The 19,388-nt window shown below is 40.9% G+C and overlaps 1 protein-coding gene across 3 annotated transcripts in view; it reads left to right on the forward strand.

Moving 5' to 3' along the window:
* The first annotated feature begins 216 nt into the window (after nucleotides 1-216).
* The window catches only part of PPARG (peroxisome proliferator activated receptor gamma), a 61,206-nt gene continuing 42,034 nt past the window's right edge, over nucleotides 217-19,388 (forward strand). The window contains exons 1-2 of one of the 3 annotated variants that reach the window (XM_082211968.1): nucleotides 373-491; nucleotides 1,628-1,734. The gene's annotated coding sequence lies outside the window, so the exon portion shown is untranslated. Of the gene's footprint in view, nucleotides 321-364; nucleotides 492-1,627; nucleotides 1,735-19,388 lie in introns of those variants that run through there. The other 2 variants (XM_082211966.1, XM_082211969.1) reach the window with 2 other exon arrangements.

Raw genomic sequence — 19,388 nt, forward strand, 5'->3', positions numbered from 1 at the left:
CTCAGCGCCCTGCACGGCACACGGCGCGCCAAACGCGCGCGCCCTCTCTCCCACGCAAGGGCCTCGCGTGGCCCCGTGGGCATTCCGCCCCCCGCGCCGCCTCCTCCTCCGCCTCCTGGCCCGACAGGCGCAAACTGCCTCGCTCCGGCCAGCTCCACACGGGCGCCGCCGAGGGTGGGTGGGACGCGGGGCTGGCCGGCGGGCGGGGCAGCGGCGCCGTGAGCCCTGGGAGGCGGCGCCTGTCCCTAGACGGGCCGGGCGGGGGAGTTCATGCCACTAGACGGGAAGAGTTTCTCCTGCTGCCGAGTTGACAGCGCCAGGTCAGTGTGTGAGCCGGAGAGGCAGCCAGAGCCTCTGGCGGCGCGGCGGGAAGCGGGTGGATGGACGGGAGGGCGGCGTTGCCCGCCCGCCTGCCTGCCGAAGGGCTGCGTCTGGCGGCGGCGTGACGCTGCAGGGAATTCCCGCCCGATCCGTGGGGGCGCGTGCCTGGGGTCTGTAGAGGGACGGAGGGAGGCTGCGCGTCGGGAAGGGCTTGTGGGGCTGAGACGGGCACGAGGGGACAGCGGCATCCCTGTGGGGCTCCAGGACACTTGGCTTGTGGGATGAGAGAGCGGGGAATGGGAAGGCTGTCTATATACTGAATTGTCGTCTGGGAGAGCAGAAGTCACTTGCTCTCAGAAAGTTTTGTAGGGAATGAGACAGAGACTGAGGTTTCTGAGGGGTGGGCTGGGAGGTTGAAAGGAGCAGGTATGGTTGGGGTCGGGGGCCACTAGGGCTTGGGGAATCGCTTACATGACGTCCAGAAGTAGACTCTGAACTCATTTAGTGCGAAGAAGTCTCTGTGTTTCCAGGCATAGTGTTGAATGTGTTTTTACCTGTGCCATGCTCACATCTACCACCCATGGGCATAGCCAAGGGGAGGCAGGGGGAAGCTATCCCCCTCCCCCACAAAATCAAGTAAATTAATAAAAATGCTTAACGGACTGAGGTTCTGCTACCCCCTAACATGAAGCCTGCCCCCCAACATATCCTGGCTACACCCAGGCTACCACCTATTAAATAATTGTTAATTACAGGTTAAAGAAATCCAATGGGATAGAATCTAGATAAAAAAGGGAGAGATGATGGTAAAAGATTTCCTGGCAAGTACTGCCTTCGGAAAATGGGGGGAATAAAATCTCCCAGACCTCTATTGGTGATGGGCACATGTGGCCTGCCTTTGCATCAGGTCTGAACCATGTATCTTCCTCACGCTGTAATGGGAATGAGAACGCATTCTTGATAGGAATTCTGTCTGTGATCCTTATGTGGTTTACGTTCATCATGTGGAAGAAAGGGCTATATATACATATAAGTGCTATTTGGAGGTGATACATTAAGTGGGCTTTCGTTTGCCTATGCCGCAGGTGGATATGCCCACAATGCAGGACGGTTTGTTTGCAGAAACTTGTCCACCATCTGGGATGCTAAAAACTCAGAGGGCACCTCTTCTACCTGTGGTGCTAATGAATGTATTTAGTCAAGATGATGAGAAAGGGAGAAAGTTTGTTTCCTCATTTAGCTGAAACTTCTGGTGGATTTTTTTTAAAAAAAATCATAATTTTTCTCTTTGCCTTCCAAACCACAGCAAGGAGCATGAGCGAGGTTCCAAGTATAATCCTGCCACAACAGAGATTATACATTGTGAAATAGATGATGCCTTGGTGTCATATCCCAAATCTGCAGGCGTGTTTTGTAAGTTTCCCACTGTCATTTCTCCCTAGGGCAGTATACACTATAGACTGCAAGTTCCTGTTAGTGTTGTAACTTTGAGGCAATATGTGTGAGTTATGATCCACCGTGGTAACAAGGTCATGATTTAATACCGCTGTGGCAGAGGACCAGTTTCTTCTCCTTACATTGTTGTGATATGGTGAGGAAACTCTTCTTTTCCTGGAGCCTGGAGCCCCTCATGTAAAAACTGTAATTGCTCTTGATGGCAGCTTCTGAAAAGCTTCACATATAGGGTTGTTAATGAAAAATTATACTCTTGAAATTTCCTGTCCTTATCCCTACAAGAGTTATAACAATGGATGACATAACAACTGCTGTTCAGAAACATATGGCTTGCAACTGGTGTTAGAGAAGACCTACTTAAATTAACAAACATGACTTAAGTTGGGGCTTTTCATTTCTGTTGGTAATTTCTACTCTGAAATTACCTAGGTTGGAAACCATCTGAACACCTTTTCAAACAATAAATTTGGAATTTAACAAAGTCTTTTTAAAAAGAAGATATGTGCAATGCAGCATTCTGGGAGAGGGAGAGTTTAGGGTGCAGTGATATCAACAGAGCTATGCTCACGTTGATTTGTGAATCACCTATTTAATGTGAGCTGTCAAAGTGATCGTTACACCAGAGACTGGCTGTCGTGGGCTAAGACTGTTTCCCCTTGTGAAGCTAAAAAAACACAGTTGAGAAACTGTCCCACCAGTTGTGCCATGTGTGAAAGTTCTTAATGTGAGCGAGAGCATGAAAAGGAAATTGAACATAAAATTGCAGCCAATGTTATCGCCATGTTATTGACAAGTGAGTGAAAATGGGTTTATTGTTGATAGCCAGCCTACTGTTTGTTCCCACGCTGGAACATTTTTCTTAAGGTATGGCTCATGTTGGCTTTTCAAGACTTTTCAAAAAGTTCCATAGCAGCTCTGATGCATAGTTAGGGTATAGATACTCTACACAAATGTATGTTCCATTATATCCACAAAGTTGTTTGTGAAAAATGGGAGCACGTGTCCACACTGAAATCAATTTAATTACAAAGTTAAGGCAATCACTTGGTTCCTATGTAAGCTGTGGCATAATAAATATTTGTACCCTTTTTTATACATGAAAGCAGAGGGGTGGGTTGTGGGTTTTTTGCATTTTTTCTATACTTAGGCTACAATCCTATACTTACATGGAAGCAAGTCCCATCTCACTTAATGGCACTTATTTCTGAGTAGACATGTATAAGATTATCTGTGCACATGAAAAATGCTATGTGCAAACTGAGCCACAGAAATACATATTTTGCAGTAAATTTGATTCAAACACTCTAATCCAAAATCCACTTATAGCTCAGTTTGGTTCATGTTTAGTCAGAAATATCCTGAGCTAAGTGTGCATAGGATGGCAGTTCTGGGATAAGCATATTGACTTTCAAATTGAATTTCTCAGTAAGTTTGCTGAAGATCACCGTTCTAGATAACTAACTCAGAATTATCCAATCTTTATACCTACAACAGTTAAGCTTAGCTGCAGGGGGCTAAGTCATGGTTTGGCTTGGCATTACACTGGAGCCCAGGCTTACAGTTTGTTTCCTCCAAACAAACCATAAGCAGTAAGCAAAGAACAAAGTTTAGCAGCCTGTTTAGTTTGGAAAGAAACAAGCTGTACACACACAAAACTAAATCAAACCATGGTTTTAACTCTCAGCAGTGTGGCAGCAGGAGTAGGAGAGGAGTGAAGCACTCACAATTTTTTGCTCCATGTACCAGTACATTGTACATTCACCATTAAACCATAATTTAACTGTGGTTTAAAGTGACCTGTGGACCAGCATTCATTCCGTTGTTTTCAGAGGCTCAATCTGTGAGACTCTACACTTTTTGACTCGCAAAAATTGATCAATCCCATTGACTGATATGTGGGTGTGCCCTGGCCAAAAGATAACATTTGCTTCTGTGCTGATGCACGCCTGCTTTCCTTCCAGCTCTATGATTCTATTATTTGACAAGCTCACTCCCGCAAGCATCTACACCTTTTGCACTAATTCAGCAAAGTACACACGACTGAACACACATACACTCTGAACGTACTATAATTGGTTTTGCTGTTGTTTCAATAGCAGTTTTCATTGTACAAACTGTTTTAAGATGGTAACTGAAGTGGTTTATCAGAATGAACTGAGTGGACTCTGCAGTTGTACCCATTACCTAAGCTACTCGTGTCAAGGGCTAGTATTGCTTCCTTGAAACTTCTTTGCACTTTCTCAAGTCACAAAGTTTCCATCACAGATTGAGTTAAAGAGATGTTACTGCAACTTTTACTTCTGCACCTTGAGATATGTAGACAAGGTTTGAAAAATGAATTACCATTGGAATTAATTCCTACTGCAGGAATTGGGAAGTAATCAGCTAATATAGTCTCACAAAGTATGGCACACTACATCCTCCCTATTATTATTATTATTATTAAAAAGTGGCTGCAGCCCAGAAATGCACAGGGGAAGATATATGTTTTGTGTTGAAACAGAGACTTCCATCCCACCACCATCATCAAAAGCTTTTTTTGTTTCTTTTTTCTGTGTGGCATTAAAAAGCAGCTTCTGGTGTGATCCTGAAGACTTTCTCTTAGGAGAAAGGAAATAAAATCTGCAACGCATGCTTGTAATCCTTTGGACACATGCAAAGGGACTGACAGGAGTGAAGTATTTATCTGCTCCACATACATAAAAAAAACCCTTTGGAATAGAATATAATAGTTTATATTCTAGAGAGCCAGTGTGGTGCAGTGGTTAAGAGCAGTCGTCTCGTAATCTGGGGAACCGGGTTCATGTCTCCGCTCCTCCACATGCAGCTGCTGGATGACCTTGGGCCAGTCACACTTCTTTGAAGTCTCTCAGCCCCACTCACCTCACAGAGTGTTTGGTGTGGGGGAGGAAGGGAAAGGAGAATGTTAGCCGCTTTGAGACTCCTTAAAGGGAGTGAAAGGCGGGATATCAAATCCAAACTCTTCTTCTTCTAGTTTCACAACAATCAGAAATCTAGGGGAGATTTGCACAGTCATTTAATATGCCAAAGTAAATGTCATTAGGGGCTTTCCCTCAATAGACATATGGGTCAGTGGCCACAAACATTTATTTCTTATAATATACATAGACATCATCTGCTGGGGGGGGGGGGCTGATATTTGTAAATGATAAATGTGCCTGTATGCACACTGAGTAATAAGGGCAAATAGCAAACTTGGTATGGGCAATTTCACATTGATGCAAAGGAATAATGACTTCCAGTATTGTGAACCTATGTTTCTAAGGTTAGAAGACTATGCTTATCTACTGCCCCACACATACTTGAACCATTTGCAGTACCATGAAGACATAGGAAATAGTAATAGTAGTTATTATTATTATTATTATTATTATTATTATTATTATTAAAGATGTCTGTGACTGAACAATTTTATAGCCTTACAGGAACTGCTATGTGTAGATGGTATTAGAGAATGTACAGTGTGAAGCTGCACTACAACATGCAACTTTGCCAGCAAGCCTGCATTGTTTTGTGAGACGCAATAGTGTGTGGCAGTGTATAAGAGCGTTTTGAAGGGTTAACACCCCATCAGTCTTTTTTAGCTGTATAAAACATCTGGCTCATAGAATCACAGAGCTGGAAAGGACCCCGAGATTTCCTTCTAGTCCAATGAAGGAATCTTTTTCCCAACAGGGGGGCTCGAACTCACAACCCAGTGATTAAGAGTCTAAGGCTCTACCAGCTGAGCTACCTGACTCATTCGACTCATGAACTCCTAAAATCAATCGATGGACTGGTGATGGTCCAAAGACATGCCGAAGCCACCTCTTTTCCTCATGACTAAGCATATCATCTGCATACCAGGCAGTCTTTACAGAGCCAGGACAAAGTCTATGAATTCAATACTACGAATCCCAAAGTCCCATCTTACTGAACAACAAGTCATTTACTTGCTACATTGCTGGTTGATAATTAGCAATGTTTTTTTTTTTTTAAAAAAAAGGAGAAGAAAGCTTTGGTCCATCTATTCATTATTTTAACAGTATTAGGGTTTGGTTTTTTTAGCATAGCAAAACTACCACAGATAGAAAGATAAATCTGAGGCGAAACTAAGGAATGATTCACACTGGTGTGCCTATCACACAAACACACACTGCTGCAGGCCAGCATATGAGCAGTTTCCATTGAAAGGACTTGTGTCTGAGGTGATGCGAATATTCTGACTGTGGTTTTTAAATCTGCAATAAGCTGTCTCGCATCAGGTTTTCTTTTTCTGCCGAAATAAATATATTTTGAATAAATACATTTGTACTCTACTTTGGCATCCATGGTGACAGTGGTATGTGAGTTATGTTAATTTCAGGGGGGAAAGAAATTCAGATTAGCCATGGCCTGCGGCTTATTGTATCTTCTGATCTAGCCCTCAGAGATGAACTCGGTTGTCCATTGCTGTAATAGGGGTTTCAAGAATAGGATTGGATGCAGCCCCCCCCCGCCACACCTCACAGCACACGCACGTCCCTCATGTGGCGTGTCCGAGTTTCATAGGGCCGCTGATATGACCAGCCCTGAGATTCTTCCTGCAGACCAAATGCAGTTTTCTAGCCACAGAGCAACTGCTGGAAGCTGCGCTGAGGAACGAATGAGGTGGGGAAGGGTGGCTTAACCCTTTCACTCTCTGCAGTTTGACCGCTTCACATGCCACTTTTCCACTCATGGGGAAAAGGTTTCTGAGGACCCTGTTCCCCCCCCCTCCTTCCAGGTGGTAGCAAAGCAGCTTGTGGGTAGGGGTTGTAGAATTTGGAGAAGTGAAGAAGTGAAGGGTCCCCCGTCCCCCCCCCCGTTCCAACCTCCTATGACTGTGTTTTGTTTTGTTGTTGTTGTTGTTGTTTTATTTGTTTTTATTTGCTTTTAAATGGGGATATCATATAAGTTGCTGTCTTATGTAGTTTGATGCATAGTTGGAGACAGAAGTCTGTGTGCATTCTGGTTCTACGAAAGTTCAAAAATCACAGGAAAGTAATGCTTTTCCATTTTCATGTGCATCCATCAAAGGTGCCAGTCTCTTATCATGGCCCCGTCCTGCTGCTTTATACAGTGGTACCTCGGGTTAAGTACTTAATTCGTTCTGGAGGTCCGTTCTTAACCTGAAACTGTTTTTAACCTGAGGTACCACATTAGCTAATGGGGCTTCCTGCTGCTGCCGCGCCGCCAGAGCACAATTTCTGTTCTCATCCTGAAGCAAAGTTCTTAACCCGAGGTACTATTTCTGGGTTAGCGGAGTCTGTAACCTGAAGCGTATGTAACCTGAAGCATATGTAACCTGAAGCGTATGTAACCCGAGGTACCACTGTATATCTGTTGCTGTTCCCGAGTATTCTATGCATCCCTTCTGTCCTTCCTTCCTTACTATGACCCAAACCAAAAGTTGTTTTTGTTTTGTTTTGTTTTAAATCCCTCCAGTGTTTCTATTTAAATTATTCTGATTGAATTAAGCAATATTCTTAATATTTAGAAACTCTGAAATATTTTCAGTGAGGAATGTATGCTTTCATGTTGTATTATTTGGCATTTGGCGGAAGTGGCGGCGATTCTAGACAGGAATACAGCTTTGGAGAGTGAGTAATTTTAGATTAATGTATGTAACACGTTTGCAGGTTAGAATAGTTTCTGCTGTCTGTTGGTCATCAAACCACTGTCTTGTTGTAGCAGAGTGGTCAAATATATTCATAGGTGTGGAGGATTGTAAAATAAGTTTTCTCATGCTGTTTTACAGCTCAGCAGTGATGATAACAAATTGCCTGAGGATCTGGGATTCCTTTATTCTTTCTCATGTCTGAGTGGGATAACTGTAGGTTTCTCTTGATCTTCATTCCTGTTGAACAGGAAAATATTCAGCCATGGATCTTCCAGCTATATTTCTCTGAATGCATCTTTTAAAACCCATTAGAAACTGTTGAGAATAAAAACCTGTTCCTAGATAACTAGAGAATCAAGTAATGAAGCTTTTCCTAAACTATGTCACTTCAGCTTATAGGTCAGTTCACATACAAGTTGAATGCTACTGTGTTTGTTTGTTTGTTTGTTTGTTTGTTTGTTTGTTTGTTTGTTTTAAACCTCACTGCACAAACAAAAGGAACCTCTCAGGGCTTCATCCAGATACGGCATTTTTCTATATGCAGGGAGGTAGGGTGATTTTAAAAATAATAATAATGGTCCAGTGAGAGCTGGACCATAAAGAAGGCTGATCGCCAAAGAATTGATGCTTTTGATTGATTGATTGATTGATTGGTGCTGGAGGACACTCTTGAGAGTCCCATGGACTGCAAGAAGATCAAACCTATCCATTCTGAAGGAAATCAGCCCTGGGTGCTCACTGGAAAGCCACATCATGAGAAGAGAAAGACCCTGATGCTGGGAAAGATTGAGGGCACTGAGAGTCAGTGTGGTGTAGTGGTTAAGAGCAGTGGACTCGTAATCTGGTGAACCAGGTTCGATTCCCCGCTCCTCCACATGCAGCTGCTGGGTGACCTTGGGCCAGTCACACTTCTCTGAAGTCTCTCAGCCTCCCTCACCTCACAGAGTGCTTGTTGTGGGGGAGGAAGGGAAAGGAGATTGTTAGCCACTTTGAGACTCCTTCGGGTAGTGATAAAGCGGGATATGAAATCCAAACTCTTCTTCTTCCAAAGTGGTAACACTTCTCTTCTAGCTGTATATACTAGAAAGCAGATACAGTAGAGACGTACTGAACTACTGAACAAAATTGTAGGATTTCGGAGTGAATGCACTTCCTGCTTGGCTTTGAAGTGAGCACCACACCAATGCTATCAGGAGCTGACTTACATACTGAATCAGAGTATTTATTAGTTGACCTCAGTATTCTGACAGGTGCTCTTCAGGGACTCAGGCAGAGATCATTCCCAGCTCTGGTCCTTGAAACGCGTGCATTGGAGCCTTATGCATGCAAAATATGTGCTTTTGTCAATGTACTGCACTTAATTCCCCCCCCCCCCGGGGAAAGGCTTTCTTATGCCACAGTGCTGCAGTGGGACAATTACTCTCCCAAAATGTAGATTACCCCTGCTATAGGGTATATAAATGTTGGGAAGGGTAGGACTTCTTTAAGCACCTTGACAGTGAGATGTCAGGTTTTTTCTTTTTGAACATATGATATTCTGTAGCTTCTTGAATATTCCATATATATGCTAAATTATCATTTCAAATAATGCTTTTTGGGTCCTTTTTGCATCAAAATTGTGAAAGAGATTCGGATCTTAATAACACAAGGCTGTTTGTGACTTCAAGCCAGGTGATATGAAAAGAAAAATGTTAATTACAGGCTTTTGTAACTGGCTGATAATTGAAGCAGTGATGGTCAGAAGAACAGGTTTTACAGCACAAGCAGTTTGATTATCTCTATTAGGAGCTTAAGGAAAAGGTGACACACATTTTCTAATATTTATTTGCACAAGACCCTCCCTCCCCATGGCAGTTATTTCTTTTTGGAAGTCTACAGTGAGAGGGAGCTAGCTAAGCTCAAACCTTATTGAAATGACCCCCAGGGTCCCTTCCAACTTTACATACTATGATTCTATGAACAGAACTTAAGTTTTTGATTGATTGCCGGGCTTGCTACTCCAGCAAAATAAGGACTTAGTACTTATCCGCTACAGTTATTGGATGACACAAACCTGCATATTACACCAGCAGTGCGGCCAGATACTGTGGACCATATTTGTAGGACTAAAAGGTAACACTTGGGTCACTCTACCAACTATGAGGTCCTGGGTTCCGTGTCTGATTGTTAGTTTCTCTTAGTGTGGGTACAACCAGTGAAGGGTTTCTAAGGCTGTATCTTATGAAACATCAAACACATGCATGTAGATTCTGAACCCATCAACAGTAAAAGTTGATATCCTTTTTCCAATAACAACCAGTGAGTCCCAGAACAATTAGTGAGCCTTACTCATGCGTAAAATAAGCATAAGAGCAGAAGTTCATACTGTGTATTTAAAAGCAGAGTTCCGTCCTTCCAAGAATCTCTTAAGATAAAACTTTATTATTCATTCTTCAGTATGATCCTGCTGTTCCTGCATGGATTGAGGATGAAAACTGAGACAAGACCTGACATATTTTGAAATAATTATTCTGGCCAGAACACCAGTCTTTCATAACTCAGAAATCCACACAGATAACAAAATTTATTTATTTATTTATTGTTATGAATCACCTTCCGCATTTTAAAGTACATGAGAAAATATGCAGTAAAAACACCAAGAACAAAAAACACATAAGTTCCAAAATATAGTAACAGCTGCCTTCCATGCTGGCCATGGGCTAATTATTATCTATCAGTGTTGAGTGAGCCCAGAGATTTCAGCTGCTGATGGCTATATGATGCTGAGTGGGTTGTGTACTACTTAATGCGATAACTGACTGCTTGATAGTGCTGGTAGTCAATATAGCAACCACATATTTCATGAAATTACCTCTGGTTGCTAATCTTTCTCCCCACCTTAACCTTTTGTGAGGCATCTGGGAAAACCTGAGTACATTCAAACCTTTATAACTAAAATGAATACACCTTCATCACTTTGATTTGCTGTGCAATACTATGCATGTCTTCTTGGATATAAATCTCACTGAGTTCAGTGGGGTTTACTTCCAAGTAAGTGTATTAGAGCTGGGCTATCTTCCATTATCCTTTACTTTTTTGGGTTAGGTTAGGCACCATGTTCCTCTACTATTTTATATCACCAGCTTGGAAAGAAAGAAAGCTAGCGATCCTCACAATGAATTTAAAATATTCTCCCAATATTCAGTTTTTTCTGTTAGTTCAGTCCAACCTGGTTGTTGAATTCCTGTCTGGCAGTAACTCTTTTTGTTGGTGATGATGTTCTAGCTTAATATAATCATAACTACTTTGAAATATTGCTTACACCTGAAAAACAGTATATAAGTGAAATAAAACGCATGGAAGATATACTCATAAATGTATAATGATCTATGTATTTGTGTTCTATAATTCACATCCATTTTATTATGCTGTGCTGCCAATGCTTTCTCTTTGAAACCCATCATCCTGATCTTTTTTAAATCTCTTTTTGATCACTATTATTATTATTATTAATTTCATTTCTATACCACTTTATATTTTAAAGAAAAAATCTTAAAGTGGTTTACAACACATGAAAACATCAAATAAAACTATCCAGAATAATGGATTTTTAATGTATGATATATTAGTGTATTTTTGGTCTTTGTGGAAGCAGATGGACGGGGTACAAATTATTATTATTATTATTATTATTATTATTATTATTATTATTATTAATAATATCTTCAAGGAAAATATTTCAGATCCTTCTCCAAGTAACATTTTGCTTTCCCCATATTTATTTACCTAGTTAATTTAGCTCATAGCATAACAGAAATAATCTAGGAAGCCAATGTGGTGCATAGCTGTCAATGTTTCCCTTTTTAAAGGGGAAATTCCCTTATTCTGAATAGGATTCCTCGCAAGAAAAGGGAAAAGTTGACAGCTAAGATGTGGTGCAGTGGTTAGAGTGTCAGACTAGGACCTGGAAGATCAGGGTTCAAATCCCTACTCGTCATGAAGCTCAGTGGGTGACCTTGGACCAGCCACAGCCTCTTATCGTACCTCAATGGGTTGTTGTATGGATGAACTGAGAAGGGGAGTGAACCATGGACAAAAAAGTGGGACATGAATGCAATAAAGTGAGACATAAATGCAATAAGCACTATGTTCAGTGTTCTGCGTGTCATCACTTAAAAGTGCTAATTCCTGAGTTAGCTTCTGCAGAAGCATTATCCCTACATTTATTTCTGTCTCATTTTAGTCACGAATACAGTTTTTCTATAGCGGCAGAGAGTTGCAGACGCCGCATTAAACAGCTGATCCCATGCATCATTCACTGTTGCACCCACCGTATAATGTGATGTAATGTTGTGGTTGTGAAAGTCATGTGCACATCTTTCCATTCATTCTGACTGACAGGATGTTGGTTCTATGTAGGCGAAAGTTCAAGTGATGATTTAGAAAGTCTTTCCAAGTGCCTTATCTTTGTTTAACGTTTTTTTTAAAAAACGTTGTTTTCCAAACAAGAAGCGTTTCTCCATGCAGAAAAATGCATGGGATGGCTGGCAGGAATTTGCAAAGCCTATGATATGTTCTGTATTCGCAGTATTTTGGAATATTTGCGTTATCTTTGCTCTGAGACATAGGAGGCATATTGTTTTCGGCATATTTTGTATGCATTATTTTTCAGAAAGCAAAATAAGATGGGATTAACTGTGTTAAGACAGGAGTTCTGGGATGCTGGCCGAATTTTCTGGAAGAAGCAGAAACTGAAAGTGTTTCTAGATGACTATAGGGAGAAGGGTTCGCACAGGAGCTGAGGGGAAGAATTTGGAAGTGTGTGGTGGTGAGGTTTTAAAAGTTAATTGTGTTAGTATTTTTAGAGTATATATTAATATGAAAGAGGGGGGAAATCTCAGAGGTTGCCTTGGAACCATTCCCCCAAATCAGTCTGCTATTGAAATATGCCCACATCTGGCAATGTCTGGAATTTTTAGTACATGTTGTGAAAGCAACGGAATATTAGTCTTTGGGAAGGCTGTTGCTCTTCCTGCAATATGTATAACTTCCATTATTTTCCAGTGGTACTGGGCAGAAGATAATATAACAGGGGTCAAGATGAGATGTGGAGTAATAGATTACATGCTCCATCCCTGCTATCAGCTGGATATTATAGCTCATTTATCAGTGAGGTGTGTGTGTGTGTCTGTTTCATGTGCACCAGTTTGCTCAGTGGCATCCCAGGGTGCCTAATCAGCTACATAATTTTATACCATTTTGCTAGTCTTATAGCAGCTGAAGGTGAAAACTTGCAGAGAGACAGAGGCTGTGTTTGGATGGTCATATCATGACTTAATAAACTGAGGTGTTAGGAAGCTTTGTGCTCATGTCTGCAGCTTCTTTCCTTTTCCCTTCCTGAGGGTTTGAAGTTGGTTGAAAATGCTGGTTTGTTCCAAACCTCGTGTCTGTTGCTTCCCAGTTTTCACACAACCGCATGGTTGTTTTTTTAATAAAGATTTCCTGGTTTAATTTTGGCAAGCTGGGAAGTGAGGAGGAAAGGGATTGCATGCAAAGGCAATGGGTTTGTGCAGACATAATGCCTAGCTGTGATTTATATCATTTAACCATGGCCTTAATGTAAAAATGTATTTCAGGGCTGCTTTGGACTTTTTTAAAAAAAGTAAAACACAAGGTCCTGAGTATAATGCGATTTGGAGCGTGGGGAAGGGAAAATGTGTCCCTTGTGCTTTCCTCCCAGCTTTAACATCCCCATGTATTGTTAGGTGAATGATAGTTCAGTTATTATAGCATGAGACTCTTAATCTCAGGGTTGTGAGTTTGAGCTCCTGCATTTCAGGGCGTTGGACTAGATGGTCCTCATAGTTCCTTCCAACTCTATGATTCTATATAGTATAGGCATAGTAACTCCCTCCCCCAACCTAGCTGACTCTATGAACATTTTGTGGCCCAACAGTTCTATTTTCTGGATTGTTAAAGAAAATGTACAATAGGTATTTGCATTCTGAGCGAGCCTCTCTGTGTACAGTGGTACCTCAGGTTACATATGCTTCAGGTTACATACGCTTCAGGTTACAGACTCCGCTAAGCCAGAAATAGTGCTTCAGGTTAAGAACTTTGCTTCAGGATGAGAACAGAAATCATGCTCCGGCGGTGTGGCAGCAGCAGGAGGCCCCATTAGCTAAAGTGGTGCTTCAGGTTAAGAACAGTTTCAGGTTAAGGTCAGACCTCCGGAACGAATTAAGTATTTAACCAGAGGTACCACTGTATTTAGAAATCTGCACCTTATATTTATACCTTATCTTGTAGTAGTTCCGAACTGGTAAGAGATAGGATCAGCAAAGTTTGGCATTAAAGGCAATAAGAATTCAAGATGACAAACTAATAACTTAAATTTAAAATCTTAGGCATGTTGCTAATGTAAGTAATATGTTGCCTTAGTGAAGAAATCCTGCAGCAGTTTCTGCTCGTGTTCATGATGATGGCTTGCTTTGACGGCTGAAGCCTCTTTCCCTTTGCTTATCCTGCTAAAATACCATTATTTTGCAAAGACAAAACAAAAAGGCTGGGTGGCCTCATATAGAAGATAATAGTGCAGATAGAAACAACAAGCTATTTATCAAGTATAAGATTCTCCAAAAACTGTAAGAGCAGATTGATAAACCAGTAGCACAATGTCAAACAATAAGCAGCTTGAGTTGGGAGCTATAAATTAGGGTGAGGGAACAAAGCTGGATTTTGCAAACGGGTTGGGGGAAGAGCAGAGACAGGAAGACAGAGATGTCATGGCACATACTGAGCAAGGTAATAGTTCTCAATAAGACTGATATAGTTTGGATATATTTCTGCATCGTTACCTTGGGAGAAAATGTATTTGAACAGTGTTCAGATATCTTGGGTCCAAACTATTTGTTGTGTCTTGACGCTTCGCTGTTGTTGCAAAAAGTAAGGCTGAATGAGACCTGGCTGCAACCCAGAGCTGTTTTTAGTTGCGGAGTAGAACATGTGTAGGCTTAGAATTTTAACCCCACAAATATCGTATACGATTAATAGCAGCTTTTAGAAGAGGGGACCATCAGCATAAGGGCTGCAGCAGTGTGTTAGTGGTTGGGAAGCTCCCCAAATGGAGCGACCTCACCTTTAGTTTGGCCCTAATGTCCAGCAAATCAAAGTCTGCTTTGGACTGATATATAAGGCAAGAAGCTTAAAAGAAAAAGTTTAGAAAAGAAACAAATCCCCACCCCAAAGTAAAATACAATATATAACAACATAGCGAAGAGAGAGGTCATAAGCATATTGTACAGCTTTAATATTTGTCAAACTTCTTGCTTATCTGAAAATCAATACGATTTTTTAAAAAAGAAAATTAGAGAAAGTGCCTCTGATTTTGTATACCTGTGCATATCATGAAACCTTCTCATGCATGCAGGCATTAGGACCCAGTTGTGAATTGGGCTTTGGCTTTACTTTGGCAGATGTGTACCTGCACTATGCAAGAGCAACAGGGGCAGAGCAGGGGTGGTGGAAGGAGCAGAGATGCCCTCATATATTTTGAGAGGGTATATTGGCATTATTGAGAAGGAGGATTTATCCTGTCCAGATGTGTTCCTAGGTTTATGTATTTGAGCAGAACTAGAATATCATTTAAATCAATAAAGATTTTGCATTTAGTAAATTTCAGACTTGGGCAAGGGCTGCAGTCCAGTTTCATAGATTTATGAAAAAGAGTACTTTTTATTTCACCATTTTCAGCTTCTAACCTCGACAGCACCTCTAAAAGCGTCTAAGCCTGTACGCAGATAAGTGTAGAGTTCTCTGTTTCTTTGAAATTTATACGTCGGTGTCCTAAAGTTTGGGTTCTTTCATGTAGTATTCAAAAAGATGATTGTAGTATTTAGTCTATGGGAGAGTCCATTCCAGAGTTAATTTGTAACTAAAGCAAATGAATCTATAAAAAGAAGAACGGTTACATAAGAAATATGTCAAGAAAAAGGAGGCCCTGATAAGGGCTATCTGAACCAGTTTGATCCCAGTGATTTTATGGCTTTGGAATTCAATTATAGGTGTGCTGGGAGTAGCAATTCACAATTCTGTAAATTAATGGGACACAAATATCTTTATCAAAGTCTGTGTGTGTTCACATGCTGCAAAGTTCAATCCTGCCTTCCGTAAATAAACTCTTTGGAGCTACACTGTATACCTCTGCTGAAACTGAATGCCAAAGCAACAGAAGTGCAGATACAGCACTGACTGAATCATTTTCCAAACACGCACACTGATATGAAATACTATGTTAAACAAGATTAGCAAAATCAATTGGTTTTTCCTTCTGGGAAGCATTTTACTTTACACTAGCAGCATTTTTTTCTTCTACAGATGTCACAAACCTTGGTATTAAATAAGGCAGAGGAGTCAAAGTATGGTAGCGATGTGTTCAGATAAATTGCACCTACTCAAATGTGTGTGGTGCCTATGGTCTGTCTTCTCTCCAGGTGGCTTCATCTAATGTGGGTAATGCCTTTCTTCTTACATAAAGTAAAGAGATTAGCTTCAGATTAATTGCAAATTAAATTCCGTGATGTAATCTATATAGATTTTTGTTCTGAAAAATGCCTACGCCTGTCTTCTCATAAGAATTACTCAGCACCACTTTCCAGTCATTTACAGCATTATCCTATGCATGTCTCCTCAGAAGCAAGCTCCACTGAGTTCATTGGGTCTGATTCCCAGATCTCAGATTGCAGCCTTGAAAGAGAAAGAGCTTTTCCCTTGAAATTTAGTGGGCATGTAATGTGATGTAATTAAGGAGATGTTGGGCACAGTGCTCTCATTACTCTGGATTGCTTTATTACACATCTAAACTTGAATAACTCCGTGTGTGGTGACTGCTGTTAATGCAGGAGAGAAAGTGAAAGATTGCCATTCTAGTTGGGGTTGATCTTGTGTTACAAGACACTTCAAGTGCATAAATGAATTTAAGTTTCACATTTGAAAATTGGGGAGAGGATAGACAGGTCACAGTTCCCTGAAATGGGGCAATTATACTCGTATTTTCCATGTAGTGAAAGAAACAGACCACATTTCTTTCACCACATTTGCACATTGTGCGAAGCCTTACTTTAGTATGATGTGCGGAAGCAGGAATGAACTGCAGACGGCCCTTCTCCTGCACAGCCTCCGGAGGAAGAGTTTGGAACTGTTTCCTCCTTTCCACCTTAACCAGGGTTGCTTGTGTTATCAGGTGTGGCAAATGCTATTAACACTAACTGTGGTTAATATCAAAGAAACCAACTTCCAACCAAGGTTTATGAAGTGGGCTTATTGAAGTGAACCATAGTTAGTGTTAACCACAATTCTGGATCCAGACAACATGGCAAACTGTGGTTAACTAAAAAGTGAAAGCTTCTAAGGAGGGAGACTATAAGCCCAAAACTATTTATACAAGATGATTTAGCATAGAAAAGGTGCATGGTGTATTTGGAGAGCCATATTCCCAACTGCACGCAGTCATTTTGTTGCTCACATGCACCGAACCTGTGCCTAACATGGCCTGCAAAGTGCAGTGTCTGTCTTGGGCAATGGGTCTTACAACCTGGCTAGCATATCTGATGTGGTCAGCTTCCTTTTCTTTTCTTTTTTTGCAATCAGCCACTTTTAGTAGGTGTGTAGAGGGTCAAGATCACGGATCATCTATGTTAGGAGTGCTGTTGTAGTTTGAAATTATGATGAAAGGTTTGGTTGGTTAAGTGTGTGTTTCCCTTTTGTTTGAGGTGGTTTTAGATTATTAGGGAAGTAGTGGGGAATCTTATGCAGCTGAACCGAAGAGAGTTAGGGGTAGCAGACAGCATGTATAGAACAGTTGTTATAAAAGTTAAAGGGCTTATCTGAAATTCCAGACACAGGTCCCAATCCAAAGAAAAATAATGCCTGTGGTATTTTGAAATTAATGGAACTTAAATGAGCCATAGCTTAACATGTCTCATTGCTTTCATTGGAAAGTGAGCTTAATTATATTCTCTGAATTGAAGCCCTTCAGTTAAATAACAAAACTATATCCAAAGGAATACAGTAGTACCCCAGGTTAAGTACTCATTCCGGAGGTCCGTTCTTAACCTGAAACTGTTCTTAACCTGAAGCACCACTTTAGCTAATGGGGCCTCTTGTTGCCGCTGCGTCGCTGCTGCACAATTTCTGTTCTCATCCTGAAGCAAAGTTCTTAACCTGAAGCACTATTTCTGGGTTAGCGGAGTCTGTAACCTGAAGTGTATGTAACCTGAAGTGTATGTAACCTGAAGTGTATGTAACCTGAGTTACCACTGTATTGTTTTAGGAGTAAAAGTTAAAAAATCCCAAACACTTAGAGGCACCTTCTTAAGCCTGGGACTGCTAGAAGAAAAGACTTAGAGAAATACTTTTTGGTTATGTATCTGTTTTCCTTAGCACACTTCTTTCTTTCCTTTTGATTGCTAGGCATACTGCTTTAGGCTTCTATCAAGACCTCAGTACCATATACTGTCAAAATAGATGGAACTCCTTGCTCCAGAATCTTGCCACCGTTGTTTTCCTTATCTGTGAAGGAAGCACAACTACTCCCAATGGAGAAATTTCATGCTGGCTTGGTCTTAAAATAAAGTTTAAAAAAAATATCTGAGGGAAAGGTCACTTCCTAATAACTGTGACAATCTGAATTCCCAGGGAGCTTCAGGAATGATGCTACATGACTACTGCACTGACAACTTTCCAGTAATAAGTTGTTGAAATGCTGCCAGGGAAAGTTCTTCGCATTCAGGCAAAATTAGTGGAATAAGGACACGAACGTCAGCACATAATGGTTCAGTTTGTTCTTGGGTTGACATACATGCCTCCCATTTGTCTTTAGAGCACCTTTCTTCTTCTGGCAATGATTTTTCCCAGCACTCCTGGTGACTTTCCTCAAGAGTTGGGTGTAAAACTAGTGGGAAATGAAATTGGGCAAGTAAGGGTAACCTAGCACCAATAGTGGAATGGTCTCCTTTTCATCCATTCTAGGAAATGATCTCCTCATAATAAAGTTATTAACTAAACCAGGAACTGTCAAAGCTGTCACTCCTTCAAGCAGACTACAGATTCAGAAAAATTATGTAATGGTTGCCCATGGCTTGAATTTTTTTTTAAAAAAAACTGTAGATACAGAGTAGTCCGAGTTCAAGTAAATCTAGTAGTCACAAATGTTGTTTAGTCGTTTAGTTGTGTCCGACTCTTCGTGACCCCATGGACCAGAGCACGCCAGGCACCTCTGTCTTCCACTGCCTCCCGCAGTTTGGTCAAACTCCTGCTAAAAACAACTTGATCCATTGACGTCAGCAGTACTTAAACATGAAAGAATCACACTCTGTTTCCTTAGAACCTGCATTAGATTTGTGAGCAGTGGCCATCAATTTGACTGCATAAAACTTGCAGGTGTCAAGGTAACTAGGTAACTACAACTTATCCAATCCTGCAGAACACTTCCATTAAACTTCATTGCCATTGACTGCAATGTCAATAGCTGGGTTGCAGTGTATGGTGAGAAACACCCTTGTGCTGTTTGGTGCTTTAAAATTACCTTGCTTTTAATTGATTTTGTCTGTCTGCAACTTATCTTGTTAAGTCGCCTTGAGACTTTTTTTTGTATTAAGTGACTAACAAATGTAGCAAGTAACAGTAAGAATTATGTGCGAATCTTCACCCAGTCATGCATCTCCTGGGTGGCACTGGGGAAATTGCTGCCTCTCAGCCTAATCTACCGCATAGGGTTGTGCTGATGCTAAATTAGGATGCTAAGCTCCTTGGAGAAAGGTTGTACAAATATGAAAAATAGCACTCAGCTGTAGTATTCAGAAAAAAATGTTCTGTTTCAATTTAAAGATAGCTATAATATGAAATAAGTATTATTATTATTATTATTATTATTATTATTATTATTATTATGCTTAGTCAACAGCCTCATGCAGAAGCCTTTAGGTTGCAAAGT

The sequence above is a fragment of the Podarcis vaucheri genome (genome assembly GCF_965113315.1).
Source record: "Podarcis vaucheri genome assembly, chromosome: 2".
NCBI classification, from domain to species: domain Eukaryota; kingdom Metazoa; phylum Chordata; class Lepidosauria; order Squamata; family Lacertidae; genus Podarcis; species Podarcis vaucheri.